Below are 15,649 nucleotides of genomic sequence, written 5' to 3' on the forward strand. Positions count from 1 at the left end.
GGCCCCATTAAACAAGGTTTGGGACACATATAAGGTATTCCTTAGAGGCATGCTGATTAGCTACAATGCGATGGAAAACAAGAAAAGGAAAAGAGAACTCCCCTCTTTAGAAGAGCAGATAAAAGTGATTCAAGGGAAGCTTACTCAAATTTCAGAGGTCAAAATGAAGCCCTTACTAGAAGCTGAACTTGTTCAGGCTAAAGCCAATCTAGCCGATTTTTCAGAACTTAGAATAAAAAATAGATGGGAGGCAAGCAGACTAGCATATTACGAATATGGGGAGGGTAGTGGTATACTTTTGGCCTGGAAGGCCAAAACAGATAGAACTAGGAACAATATTACGCATCTGAAAAATCAAGATAGGGTGACATTATCACTGAAGATAGAGGCATAGTGCGGGATTTTTTCCGGTTTTTTCAGGACCTCTATACAGAAGACATACTCCCAAATAAAGACCAGAAAGATGCGTTTTTTGGCGATTTAGAAATCCCTCTGCTAAGTGATAAAAATAAAGAGGATTTAGCGGCTCCCATCAATCAGGAAGAAGTTTACAGCGTAATTAGAGGTTTGAAAAAGGGCAAGGCGGCCCTGATGCCATCCCTAACGAGATTTACATTTTGCTGAGGGAAGTCTTAACCCCAATTTCGTTGGATCTCTTTAATTCTACTTATATTTTAAAACAAGATACTCCTCCCCCTCTTGGGATCTGGCAACCATCACCATTCTACTTAAACCCAACAAAAAACCCTAGAGTATGTGAATCATGCAGACCAATATCGCTGCTTAACAGCGACTACAAAATTTACACGCAGATCCTTAACAAAAGGTTTGAGCGAATGGTTAGCTCAATTATTCACAACGACCAGAAGGGTTTTATGAAGGGGATTCATTTAGAGGAATTGACGCATGACTTACTTGGAGCCGTTGACCTAGCTAAAGAGTATATAAAACCCTTGTCTATAATAACGTGTGATGCGGCGAAAGCCTTTGACAGGGTTAGCTTGCCCTTCTTATATGAGGTAAATCAGCGTTTTAATATGGGGGAAGTATTTAGGTCAGCAATCAAGACCCTGTACAGAAATCCTATGGCCAGGGTACTGGTAAATTGGTCTCTTTCTGAGATAGTACGAATAGGTAGAGGATCCAGACAGGGCTGTCCACTTTCCCCTATCCTCTTTAATTTATATATTGAGCCACTCGCCATTAAACTGAGAGCATGTAAAGAAATAAGTCCATTCACGTAATAATTGGGAGAAAAAGATAGGTCTCTATGCCGATGACTTAATGATTTTTACAACTCACCTCGATCCAGTAATATCTGCCATTTGGGAAAAGTTAGATGAATTTGGTAAATTATCTGGGTATGCGGTAAATCCCTCCAAAACAGAGATCATGCAGTTGAATACTAGCTGGAAGAGTGACCTCCTTAAGAAACAGATAAGATACTTAGGGATCGAGCTGGTTCACAATTTAAGACACACAAGATGATGGACGAAATGTTGCACAATGGCAAAACATTCACCACCAGTCACAGATCTGGGTTTAATCCATCGTTATTTTGCTCACCAAGCCACCCCAGTTCAGACATGGCCATATGCAAATCAGTCTTGACCTTGTGCTTCATGGGAACAGTCCAGACCGAACTGCCAAGCCATGCCTTCCCTGGACCGGAATCAAGCATCCTAGGACCGGTTTCTGGCTATCAGCCTTCATCAGCCAGGATAGCTTGACTCCAGTGGCTTAGTGAGCACGGGACCCACATCTGGGCATACCCCTCCCACATAGGGTGAACAGCATAACACACAAGATGATGGACGGAATGTTGGACAATGGCAAAACATTCACCCCCATTCACAGATCTGGGTTTAATCCATCGTTATTTTGCTCACCAAGCCACCCCAGTTCAGACATGGCCAAATGCAAATCAGTCTTGACCCTGTGCCTCATGGGAACAGTCCAGACCGAACTGCCATGCCATTCCTTCCCTGGACCGGAATCAAGCATCCTAGGACCGGTTTCTGGCTATCAGCCTTCATCAGCCAGGATACCCTGACTCCAGTGGCTTAGTGAGCACGGGACCCACGTCTGGGCATACCCTTCCCACATAGGGTGAACAGAAAAACACACAAGATGATGGACGGAATGTTGCACAATGGCAAAACATTCACCCCCAGTCACAGATCTGGGTTTAATCCATTGTTATTTTGCTGACCAAGCAACCCCAGTTCAGACATGGCCATATGCAAATCAGTCTTGACCCTGTGCCTCATGGGAACAGTCCAGACCGAACTGCCAAGCCATGCCTTCCCTGGACCGGAATCAAGCATCTAGGACCAGTTTCTGGCTATCAGCCTTCATCAGCCAGGATAGCTTGACTCCAGTGGCCAGAAAGCGATTGTGAGAACTGAAATCTAAATAACATAGCAGAAACTCTAAAGCATAATATATACCAACACTAAGCTAAGATGGCCGCCAATACCAAGATGAATGTGTGCTAGATACTCCTCTTTCCTCTCCAAACTATAAAATGAAAGGCACTCAACGCACATGAAAGTGGATGCGCCTACGAGTGTTCGTCAGCTTCCATTTTCAAAAGAGTACAGGTACGCGAAAGAAATAGAATACCAAATATAGTCAGTATACTGTTGATTCTTGGAGTCATAATACACTCTTTACTAAAGCCGCGACCCTTTGTCTCTCTTGCTTTAGTTTAGACTCCCAAGTTGATCCGTTTGAATATTACTCGGATAACAAATTAAGACACCCGAACAGATGGAATTTTAAATCAGAGCGAACATGTCGCTGTTTCGTATGTTCGCCTCCCTGAATGGTTAAGGTAATCAAGGCAAATTATGCTTTAAAGAATATTTTGAAATACACCAAGCAGTTACAACTAGCTGAATAAGAATTATTTAATTTTTCTAAAACAGATCGTCTTATTCAGGGCCCAACACTATGGCCAAAGTAAAAACGGTCGATACTAATGAATCTTTCGAATTGTTTTAACAACAGAACCCAGGTATGCTTTTTTAGGCTTATCTAAGTACACCAACAGAAATGAGCCCTGGCAGGCACAATGTTTACTTATTATCCAAAGTTCGAAATGTTAAATAATCATAATGAGGGGGCTAATATAAATATTAATCTGTCAAGATATAGAGATGCACTAACTAATAAAAGATCTACTCCCCTATTGGAGAAAATATACTTGATTGCACAGAAAAGATTTGTTAATATATGCGCAATTTAAATGGATATAATACTAAGCACTATGAGATCGATACAGATAGACTAATGAGTCTCAGTAGTGTTAATACATTATTTATAAGGTTATGGCAACACTCGAAACAGAAAAATCTAATTTGGTCAGTTGAACCCCTATAAATATGTTGGCTGTGGTTCATACAGACAATTTTCCCCCCAAAAAAGAACTCTTATAAAAAGAGAGATGGAGTTTACTTCCCATATTTGTCTAAACTAAGGCCGGCCTTCGAATAAGGCTTGTAAAATGTCGTATAAACTCTGCTCAACCATGCAATAAAATATTGACTGATATTATGTGTAACAAATATGCTAAATGAATACTGGTTGATATACTACATCTCCCATGATGCATTTTTGGTTGTTTGCAAAATATGGACTGGAGTGGAATTCTGATTTGCTCATGGGGGATTTGGGATTGGGGATTGGGGGGGTCAGGCCATGCTGTGCATGCATCTTACCTTGTCTGTTGTTGTCTCTGGCTGAGCTGTCCACATCTCCTATACCACTGATGGTCTCAGGCTGGACTGCGGACTCTACCAATTCATCTAGGGGTGTGGTTGCAGGCTCTGTGGATAGTCCGCCACCTGTCTTCTTTGCTCGTTTCAGCCTGTCACCCTCTCCTTCGCACGGGAGCGCAGGTCATACCAGCGCTTCTTCAGCTCATCGATAGAGCACTGGGTGACACCAATAGCATTAATTTACCTTGTATTTCCAGCCAGATCTTTCTCTTCTGGGATTCTGGGGCATGCAGGCATTTCTTTCCAAATAACTGGTCATGAGTCTTCACCACCTCTTCAATTAAAACCTCCAACTCCTTCTCACTAAATTTCTGCTTCCTCCTCTTCTCTGCAGGCTCCTTTCCCTTCTCCTGTGTGAACGTCCTGGTAGTTGCTGTCTGCCTGGTAACTCCTGTGCAGCTCCTGGGTGTGTGCTCCTGCTCTCTGCATCTCCCACAGCCTCAGGCACAGAGAAACAGCATTGGTGTGGCCACTTCCTGTGTGTGATGTCATTAGGGCGCACCTGAATGGCAGATTTGCAAATTTGCGATTTTGCTTATTCCGAATCTGTAATACCGATTTGGTATGGGGTTTGCAAGTTTTACCGAATCGCAAATTATTTGCGATTATTTCTCTACATAGCGGTTTGCGAGTTTTTAATCGCTATTTAGTAAAAATCGCTATTAAGCACTCGCAAATATCTTTTTACGTACATCTGCCCTTAAATGTCTGAAATGCCGCTAGATCAAACTCTTGGCTTCGAGATTCCAGGGAAATGAAGGCTTTACTCCTCCACACGTCCCCCAAGTGTTCAATCCCTATCTTTGCCCATCCCGATAAGCCAGTTAATTTTGAGACTTCTGATAGTCTGTCACTCAGCCAAAGTGGGGTCCTGTCTGTTAATACATTGGGGCAACCAACGTAGGTCTCAGCATCCGTCCAGGCCTGTACCGCTGCAGAAGTATGGATGGGAAGAGTCCCCTTCTTCTTCCGGCTGTACAGAATGGCCTCATAATTTTCTGTCAACCCTATTTGCAGGTTCACCCCAGTCTGCGAATACCCACTCATTAATCACAAGCAACTGTGAAGCCCAGTAGTAGCGTTTGATGTTTGGGACCACGCGGGCTAACATTCTCAAGGAAATACAGTTTGATTTTACGGTATTTCTTAGCTCCTTTCGAATCCTTTTCAATTTTTGTTTTGGTAACCTCAGGACACCCCCCCCCAGTGTCTACTAAAAAACCTAAGAACTGGGTTTGCTGATATGGTACAAACTGTGACTTTGTTTTGTTCACTACATAACCCAAAGATTCCAATACCTCCATTGCTAAAGTTGTATGTGATACTAATACTCCCTTGTCTTGTTCCACAATCAAAATATCGTCTAAATATATTATCAGACTTACACCCCTTTCTCTCAGATAAGCTGCCACCGGACAAAGGACCTTTGTAAAACACCAAGGTGCTGAAGAGAGCCCAAAAGGCAAGCACACAGATTTCCACAACTTTCTTTTCCATATGAATCTCAAGAACCTCTGATGCCTTGACCATATAGGGATTGTAAAGTAAGCATCTTTTAGATCTAGGCGAGCATTCAGTCTCCCTTCAGAAGTACATATTTTAGCAAATGAATCCCTTCCATTTGGAAGTGATGGTAGACTAACCAGTTGTTCAACTCTCTCAAATTTATTATTGGGCGCATACACTTACCTTCCTTTTCTACAAGAAAGATATTGCTTGCAAAACCATCCACATGGTCTCTTTCTCTCACGATAGCACCTTTCCTTATTAACTCCAATATCTCTATGTCTTTGAGATTCATCTGGTCTTCTGAAAAACTATATTTCTTGGCCTACAGTGCTGTACCGGGTAGTCTACAAACTCTTAGTGAACCCACTGCACGGTCTCCAACACCCAAGGATTCCTTGTGGTCCGCAACCATCCTTGATAAAATTGCGCAAGTCTGCTGCCCAATCTTAAGGGGATAACAGAAGGGTCTTGACTTAACAGTTGTTTCTCTGTTGCTTCTGTCTCCGTGGTTGTACCTTCCCCTGGACCTCTGTCGCTGGGGGTAGAAACCACTTACGCGAAAGGATAGTTGTCCCTGGTATCCTCTAAAAGCACATGAGAGAGAGTCTCTGGTGATTCCTTGCCCTCGGCCGGGGAACCAGCTCCTTGTTCTCACAGCCAAACCAAATACACGCTCATTAAAAACGTTATTAATCTCCCTCTGAGATTTTTGAAGTCAGCTGAAAGCATCCACATATCTTGAAAGGTCTTTGATAAAAACTTCACCAAATAAAAAGCCATTTGCTGATGATCCTTCTATTTGTGAGATCCACCAATTTTTGATCTATTTTTAGGAGAATACTTTTCCTCCTTTCAATAGAAAACGCCATATTGTCGTTATAAATCAGGCAAATCGCCCCCTGAACCCACTGACGTAGTTCTTCAACATCCGTATTATTCTTAAAAACATGGGCTTTCTCAGCCACATCAAAATGTTTTGTCAGTGGTCCAACCACATCTAATAGCTTGTCTTGACAGGATGTAAGACCTCTGTCTAGGCCCTTACTGGGGTCGCGTCCCCCCTTAGCAATAAATGCAATAATTTTTGTATCAAGTTCTGGTGTCATAAACACCTTATCAAAGGAAGGCCATGGGCATACCTCTTTGGATATCTCCCTTCGAATCCAATATTGAATGTATTCCGCTACATGGTCCAAAGTTGCCCATTCAGGAAAGAGAGGGTGATAAATTAGTAAAAGGTCAAACATGTCTTGCCCCAAAGGGTCTAAAAGAGCTCCATTCTCTTTATTCAGAATGCCTACCACTAGCAATTTCTTGTTAAATGACTCCTCCTCGGAGTCAAAATCAGAACTACAACTCAGTTCCACCTCCGCACTACCGGATCATTCATCACATATTACTGCTTTATGTGTACACTCTCTTGATCTCCTTACTTGATTACTATGCAGGCCTTTTGCCTGCCCATCTTTGATGCCCGTGGCATCATCATCATACCTGTCACCAAAGCAAACATGTTTTACCAAAGTAGATCTCATCTTTTTACCCATAGGAATACTTGGATTCACATGCTTTCTCTTCCAAGATGCTTTCCTCCCTGAAATAAAAGCACCCTCAGCTTCTGGCGCGGACCAAAAATGTTCTTCATCCATCCTGGATGACTTTGAAGCCAGTAACTCCAACTTTCTCTCTATCCTAATAGACACTGCAGTCGTTATTTTCTCAATTGCCTTATGTAGCTTCTCCTCTAATGAAAAATTCATTGATCCTTCACCCTGTTCCATATTCCACCACACAAGTTAGTTAAATTGCTTCCAAAAGGCAAGCAAAATATCAAAATAATACTAAATGTTTATATGAATTATATTCCCAAAACAATATACTTTTTTATAGACTAGAAGAAAAACTCTAGGTACTAAAAGTGGAATTAAAACGATTTCACTACAAAATGTAAACTCACACCGCTCTCAAAAGAGGAATGTGCCTCCCTGATGCTGAAAAGAAAAGCTCCGGTCATTCACCTCACCAGCGTTCAGAAACAAACTTCCGTTACGGGCTCACAGTGGAGCCAAACAGATAGAAAAAATGCAGAGTTGAGCAGTCTAGATACTTGTGCGTCTGCTCGCAGGAAACGACGTCAGACACACAAATCACAGACGTCTTTGCAGTACCCCAAATCGCTTAAAGAACCGCTTCTGAGACCCGAGCTGTGCGTGCCATGCTCCGGCACCACGTCACAAACAAGCATTTACAATGGAACCTTCTCGCCTTTGCAAAAGTTTGAGCTATTGGCATTGTAAATTACATACTTTTTATTTATGTGTTGGTTTTGAAAACAGATAAATAGATCGCATTGTCCTTTACAATGCCAATAGCTTAATCTCTCTCAAATGCGAGACCTATTGCATTTGCAATGCAATAGGTCTCGTATTTACGCAAGTTTGAGCTATTGACATTGCAAATAACAATGCGTTTTATTTCTGTTTCAAAAACCAAAACATAAAGAAAAGGTCTTACACTGCTGTCTCTCACACTGCTGTCACTCTCACACTGTTGTCGCTCTCACACTGCTGTCTCGCTCACACTGCCATCTCTCTCACACTGCTGTCTCTCACACCATGCAAAAGAATGTGCATCACTGGACTTGCCATTCAATGCATGTCATTCCATGCACATCTCGTGCAGGACATGCATGCGTGGCCATGCATGTCTTATGCCAGCAGTGTGTGCACGCCCCTAGAAGTTTCATCCTAGCAAAAGGGAGGGCATCACCTGGCTTTCCATTCCAATGCACAGCTCATTCCGTCCACAGGCCGTGCAGGAAGCATGCACGGCTTCATGCTTCTCGTGCACATTTCCTGCCCCCGACAGGAGAGTGCATCATTGGCCTCGTCATTCACAACTCCTGCATAGGCACCTCGTGCAGGAAGTGTGTGTGTGGGGCTCTGTTACACGATACCGTGCACACGTCCTGCAGGAAGAGGGTCTAGGTTCCTGCTTTATGGTACCGATCACACATTCTGAAGGAAGAGGGTGCAGGTTCCTGCCGCACGGTACCGTGCACACCTCCTGCAGGAAGAGGGTGCAGGTTCCTGCTTCACGGTACTGTGCATACCTGCTTTTTGCGGCTTCATCGTGCCATGCACACCTCCTGCAGTGAGAGGGCGCAGGTTCCTGCTCTACGGATCATTCACAGCTTATGCAAGAAGAGAGCGGTGTCACTGTGTTACAGTGCAATGCACACTTCATGCAGGAAGAGTGCGGGGGCTCTGCTTTACGGCTCCATGCACACCTTCTGCAAGGATCCGGTACACGTTCCTGCTTTACCCTACTATGCACACCTCCTGCAGGGAAAGAGTGCGGGTCGCTGATATACTGTACCATGCAAACCTCCTGCAGGTAGAGCGCAGGTCCCTGCTATACTTTACCATGCACACCACCTGCATGGAGGGAGAGAGTGCATGTTCCCGCTATACCGTACCATGCACAACTCCTGCATGGAGAGAGAGTGGGCACTGCTAAACTGTACCATGCACATCTCCTGCAGGAATAGGATACGTGTTCCTTCCTGCTTTACCGTACTATGTACACCTCCTGCAGGGACAGCGAGGGTCGCTGCTATACCGTACCATGCACCCCACCTGCAGGGATACGGTACACATTCCTGCTTTCCCGTACTATGCACACCTCCAGCAGGGAGAGCGCGGGTCGCCTCTATACTGTACCATGCACACCTCCTGAAGGGAGAGTGTGCGGGTCGCTGCTATACTGTACCATGCACACCTCCTGTAGGGAGAGAGTGCAGAGAGTGCATTGTCCTTTTATACTGTACCATGCACACCTCCTGCAGGGACAGCGCGGGTGCTGCTGCACTGTACCATGCACACCTCTTGCAGGGACAGTGCAGGCGCTGCTATACTGTACCATGCACACCACCTGCAGGGACAGCGTGGGTGCTGCTACACTGTACCATGCACACTTCCTGCCGGGACAGCGCGGGCGCTGCTACACTGTACCATGCATACTTCCTGCAAGGACAGAGTACACGTTCCTTCCTGCTTTACGTACCATGCACACCTCCTGCCAGGGAGATTTATTTTAATGCAATTTTAATGGAGATGGATGTTCAGTTCCACACTTTGTTGGACAGCGCTTACTTCCTGCACAATGATCTATTATCCTTAAGCGCTTAGAAACTGGATTCCAGAACAAGAGGCACTTGCCTCATTTCGATATACGATAAAAACACCGGACTGTGAACATAACATCAGAATACGAAACAACATTGCGTTCTCCACTCAGCGAGCGTACACGCTCAAGTAAACAGCTCCAGGCACACCCCTGGCCCCCGTCCTTCAGGATCCACCGCCACCCCCTTCCCCGGAGACAGAAAACATGTAAGTGAGACCCACAGTCCAGGGATCCGGAGGGCACTGCAAGGCACACACCGCCCCACCCCCTCCGAGTGCAGCCAAGCCAGCCTCGGGACACTCGGCCAACTGGCCGAGGGGGAGGGGTGGACTCAGCCCCTCCAGAAGTGCAGGTGGAGGGGGGGCGAGCAGGACACCTCGAAAACAAGGGCGAGAGCGCAGGAAAGACATGGGGAAGTGGATGCAGATGGCAGGGGTTCAATGCCGTTGCAGGAACCAGTGGGCAGCCAATGCAGGGAGCAAGGACCGAGCAGAACATATTGAAAACGGGGAGGAAGAAGTAGAAGCAAGCAGGAAAGGGGAGGGGGGAAGGTGGGGTGGCGCATGGCAGAGGAAGCAAGAGGCATCGGTGCAGCTGTTCAACGCTGCAGGAACGAGTGGGCACCTCATGCAGGGACCAAGAGATGGTGGCAACACCTCGAAAACAAGGCAGTGGGAGGGGGAAGCAAACAGGACCAGAGGGCGTGTTTGCACAGGGCAGTGTTCATTGCTGCAGGAACCAGTGGGCACCCCATGCATGGAGCAATTACCGAGCTGAACAGTTGTGAATTGTGAGGGGGTGTGGGAGAATGTTGAGAAGCAGGGAACCGGGGAGCAGAAGTGCAGGGACAGGATACACACCTGTAGGAACCAGTGGCCCACCATGCAGGGACCAAGGTCAGAGTTATACACCTACAAAATAGAGTGATGCGGGGGTGGGGCGCGGGATGCTGAGAAGCAGGGAGCCGGGTGCAGAAGTGCAGGGATGAGATGCGCAACTGCAGGAACCAGAGGGAACCGCATTCACGGACCAGGGGTAGCTCTCTCCTCCTCAGGAGTTAAAGTTACAAGAGGGATGGGATCTGCAGGGCAGAGCGGGATGGGCTTTAACCCTGCAGCTGAAGGGGGTGCCCCCGAGTCCAACGCCAGCTTCCCTAGGGGCAGTGGGCGGGTGCAATATATGAAGCGGAGCACTTCAGGGGAGGGGGGCAGGCCTCGTAGACACCCCTTGGAGAGGCACGGATACAGAGACCCCCAAAGACCCCGCCACGCACACCATGACCACTCTGAGCTCGGAGACCTGGAGGGAGAACAGCCATGCCTCCGACCTTTGTCGGCTCCCGTGCACGCCCCCGGCTCTGTGCCCCGGTGTCACTGCGCCTGCTTCAACAACGGTTGTTTTAGTGCCTCGCAGCCTTTTGGTGTCAGAGCGCTCGAGAAGCCAGAGACCTGGATTGGGGGTGAGGGAACTGGGAAGCCCAGGTGACGCCGCAAGAGATAGTGGACGGTTCAAAGGAAGTCTGCAAGAGGTCATACCTGAGGGGCTACCAGGGAAACGGGTGATGCCAAGTCAGAAAGTAGTGGTCTTAGGAAGGGTCAGAGGGAAAAGGAAACCAGACGCGGACCGCTGTCCACACTTCTTGGTTTTTGGCACACTGCGGTGCATGTGCGAGCCTGCTTTGTTGAGGACAGTTCCCAGGCACCGATCCACCACCGCGTATACTCGTAAGTGCTTCGAGGCGATCGAGTGGGCGCTATTAGTTAATCCAGTCACTTGTAAGACTCCATTCTGTTTCTTAACGTACAGCGTGTGACTATTCTACCAGACGTAAACTGGAGCTGTCTCATGAGGGAGGGGCCCCCACAAAGGGGAGGAGAACAGAGGGCAAGAAAAACGAGTGAACAGAGGGCAGAAATTACTTAGAGAGAGGAGCGCCCCACACGATAACGTTTCTCCGAGGCGAGGCAGTGCCTTGGAGAAACGCAGCGTCATTTTGGGATTAGGGGCGTGTTTTCTTTCTCTCCTCTTCCCATTGGCTGGAAGGTAAAAATCCAGCCAATGGGAAGAGGAGAGAAAGAAAAGAGAAAGAAAGTTAAAAACACACCTCCGAATCCCAAAAAGACGGGGCTTGAACCAATCGCTGGCCTCCGTTTAGGAAGCCAGCCAATGGAGAAGAGGGGCGGGTTCAAGCCCCACTCTCTGAAACATGGGTTTTTTTCCCAGTGAGAGCTGCGCAAGCGCAGTCTTCGCTAGGCGAAACCTAAAAACAGACATCAGGTGAGACAGCTCGCATAGGAGTGTCACCATGACAACGTTCTCGCGCGGCTTCCACAGTCAAAGACTGTTAGGACATGTGACAGAAAAAATGGTTAGGGCCAATGCAAATGGGTTTTGGCAAAATAAAACCAAATCGAGAGATACTCACCAAGAACCTGACTGAAGTCCAAAGAAAGTCCGAACCAAAGACAACCTGCACCAAAAACTAACAACTAACTAACAAACATGAACGAAAATAACATAGTTTTCTTAATGAAACCTGGTTGATTTAACAGTTAAAACTGAGCATACCCTTAGTGTGATAAAGCACACCTGACATCCTCTTACCCAAGATTCACTCAAAATAGCTTTTAACTTTAAAATAAATTCCATAAATATACTTATACAGAACGAGCAACAGCAATAAAAGAAGGAGGAGGACTGGTTGCTGTTTTTTTTATTAGGCTTGGAATGTTTGTTCAAAGTTCTAAATTCTGAATTCTTTAAGCTTTTAACATGCTGCTGAGTCGTGGCAATAATGGAAGTATTGAATAATACTGGCCTTTTGGTCTTGACATAAAATCAATAAAGATTAATCGGATTTTTAAAAAAAAAATGTAAGAGATCCACACATGATCTGTAAGAATGCCAGCTCTGTCAATACCTGATGTTCTCTCTGACTACATTACTAACCAGTAGCGGCCCATGGTGGGAGTGCAGCTGGGCGCTGACGTGGGGCGGGGGGGGGGGAAGGGTGCAGGGTAGTAAACTACGGATTACAGCTGATTAGAGGTAAGTAAACATAAATAAATTAAACAAATTCCGTTGCGCCTGCTGCATCGCCAAATGCGATGCAGCGCGCGCAACTAAATTTGTTTCATTTATTTTTATGTTTACTTACCTCTAATCTGCCATAATCCGTAGTTTATTACCACCCACCTTGCCCCTCCCCCACCACACATCAGCGCCCAGTAGCACTCCCACCACTGGCTGCTACTGTTAATAACTAATTATAAAGCAGAGAATATATTCATGAATTTGTTATTTATGTTTTAGTAGGCCCTTGCTCCCTTCAATCAAATGGCAACACAATGCATCCTGTGAAGAAAACGTACTTGAACATCATAGAGCTATTGCATACAACAATCTAATGTATCTGTTAGCTCAAAATTTCCCAGAAAAACATAATATCAATCAATAGCCTCCTCAGGTTCTTTCTAATAGACAGGGTCAAACCTGAAGCTATAGTTGAAAATAGAGTACTAGCTCTAAGACAGGTGTAGTGTAGATATATTATTGAATTGGAAACAAAATTCCAGACTCTATGAATATATTTCTAACTGCTGCTAGAGTCTTTTAAGAAGCTTGTGAATATTTAATAGTATGTTTATGTTTGATTTTATATTCTGTTTCAGACTGCAGGGGAGGATTTCCAGGTCTTTACACTAAACATTCGTTTGGAATTGGTACGGCTTGTGTCCTATTGATGTGAGGATTTCTTAGCATTTAATAATTATTTGTGATCTCTTTTGTAAGGATTTTTGTAGCACATTGATTTCATAGATGTATTATGTATGTACTTATTATTTCAGGCACAATATAGGCCCAGTTGGGCTGGAGTTCATCAAATTTTGTGATCTAATAGTTGTACAGATTTATACTCACTGATAAGAGATCGAATTGTGCACAAACATTGAAATGATTATTGCTACTTGGTGAAATGCTCCAAAGCACCTGATCGGAGGTGCATGGCTTCTCCGAGGGTTGCCTCCCTTGGTATAGGCAATACTCAATCCCCTTCGCAAATACGAATGAAGGCATTGGAACTCTCCTGATATCTAGAAGGTGTTCTTTATTTAGCTCACACCACAATGAGCTCAACACATTTCGGCTACTGTGTAGCCTTGGCCATGAACACTGAAGTGACTTAAACTAGTAGTACAATATGAATATACCTGAGTTGTAAATGTGTTTACAATTATAAAGATCCTATTTGTGCTGTACATCTAGTGATAAACGTGCATCATTTCATTTAGGTACAATTATTAGAAGGAATTTAATGTTGAGATCATCAGTGCATGTATTTTGTAGAATGCACTATTTTCTTTATAATTATGTGTTTTTGTTATTTATCCTCAATTGCAAGATGGTGCCTATTTTGGTTATACAAAGGAAGAGGATATAATACCATGAGTCCATTGTCTGTGTTTCAATGGTACTTGGTGTTTGACTTTAAAAACTGCAATGGCTGCCCATTTTTGTCACCCAGGATAAAGGCACAAGGCCCAATGCGTTGGGTACAGCATGTTCAATGATACCACAATATCTTTCCCCTGAAACTATGTGAGTGTGGTATTCATTGTCATCGGTAGAATCTTTGTTGGATATATTTCTGGGCGCCTCTAGGCCGACGTGCAATGCACCATTACTGTATGGCTATGTTGGAGAGGCATTCCACATAAAAGAAGATAAGAGACCTACACATGATCTGTAAGAATGCCAGTTCTATTTATACCTGATATTCTATCCTTGCCTGCATTTTTAACCATTTATAAAGTACAGAATATAATCCAGATCTTAGGCATTTAGTAATAAGTCTTTAGTAATACCCAACTTAACCCATTTTAGCAGCCTTAGAATATTAAAAGATTTAGTTACAACCTGCAAGATTTCAAACTTATGCCTTGGAGGTTACATGATGCAATTTGAAGTGGGTGTATTACTCTGAGCTGTTTTACCAGGAATTTAGCCTGTGACCTGGAGGCAACACAAAGATTTCTGGAACGATATCATTAACCCAGACAACTATCTTACATAAAAAGCTAAATTGTAGCCTGCATGCATTTGGCTCTGGCTCGGGTGCATTAGACCACTGTGCTGCTTTATGACCTGGGCCGGTGTGGAAATCAAAATCAGCAAAAATGTTAAACCATCCTCACATTTCAGAACAACTTGAGTAAAATAGTGCCATGGGGGACATGGTTGAGTCATGGTATTCCATCACGCTCTAAAAACATTTCCATTGCCTGGAGCCACCCAAAGTAAAAGAATGGCCAGTTCATTTATGATGCTTCATACATGTGACCAGAAATGGTACACAACAAATGTGCTAACTACCCCAGGTTAACCGACCACTATTTTACCTTGAAACTTTCAAAATACACAAACATCTCTACAGCTTCTACTGACTTAACTTCAGTGTTTTATGTGGGTGGGTCCCATCACTGTAGAGAATAAAAAGTTTGTTGATGTAGTTCCCTACTGTACTCTCTTTTTCTGTTTTGGATCAAAATATAGCAGCCACAAAAAAGAAAGGCAGAAACCTTAGTGACAGACTTTGAGGTCCCACCTGACTGAACTGGGCAGAGGAGGAGGAGGAGAACTTGAAGGAGGATAAGAATGACCAGCATGATCAGGGCCACTAGGAGGAGTAGGGGCAGATAGACTGGGACTAGGAGAACAAGCAGAACTAAAGCCAGGTAGACTGGGACAAGGGTAACAAAAACTGAGAGATGAAGGGAACTTATGCCAAGAGTACATTGGTTAGTGCAACAGCCCCAGACTCCCCAAGACCATGGTGGCCAAGACTAGGAGTAGACTAGGAACAGATAGACCAGAGCAGTGGAATCCAGGAGAGACAACGTCAGGGTGGCCAGGGACTATGTGACTAGTAGAAGGAGTATGGCATTAGCAGAATTTGGACTTAAATTAACAGAAGCAAAAGTGAGATCAAGCTATGACCTGGGCCATGAGTACCAAGAACAGACCAGGACCTGGACTAAGACCACAACCAGGAGAACCAGGAACAGGATACCAATGGGACCAAAACTAGGGGGGTCAGGGCCATTAAGTCAATGACCAAGTGGATCAGACCCATCAAGGCTAAGTGGAAGAGGGATCCACCTATCCTTGGT

Source organism: Lissotriton helveticus, chromosome 1_1, assembly GCF_964261635.1.
Source record: "Lissotriton helveticus chromosome 1_1, aLisHel1.1, whole genome shotgun sequence".
NCBI lineage: Eukaryota > Metazoa > Chordata > Amphibia > Caudata > Salamandridae > Lissotriton > Lissotriton helveticus.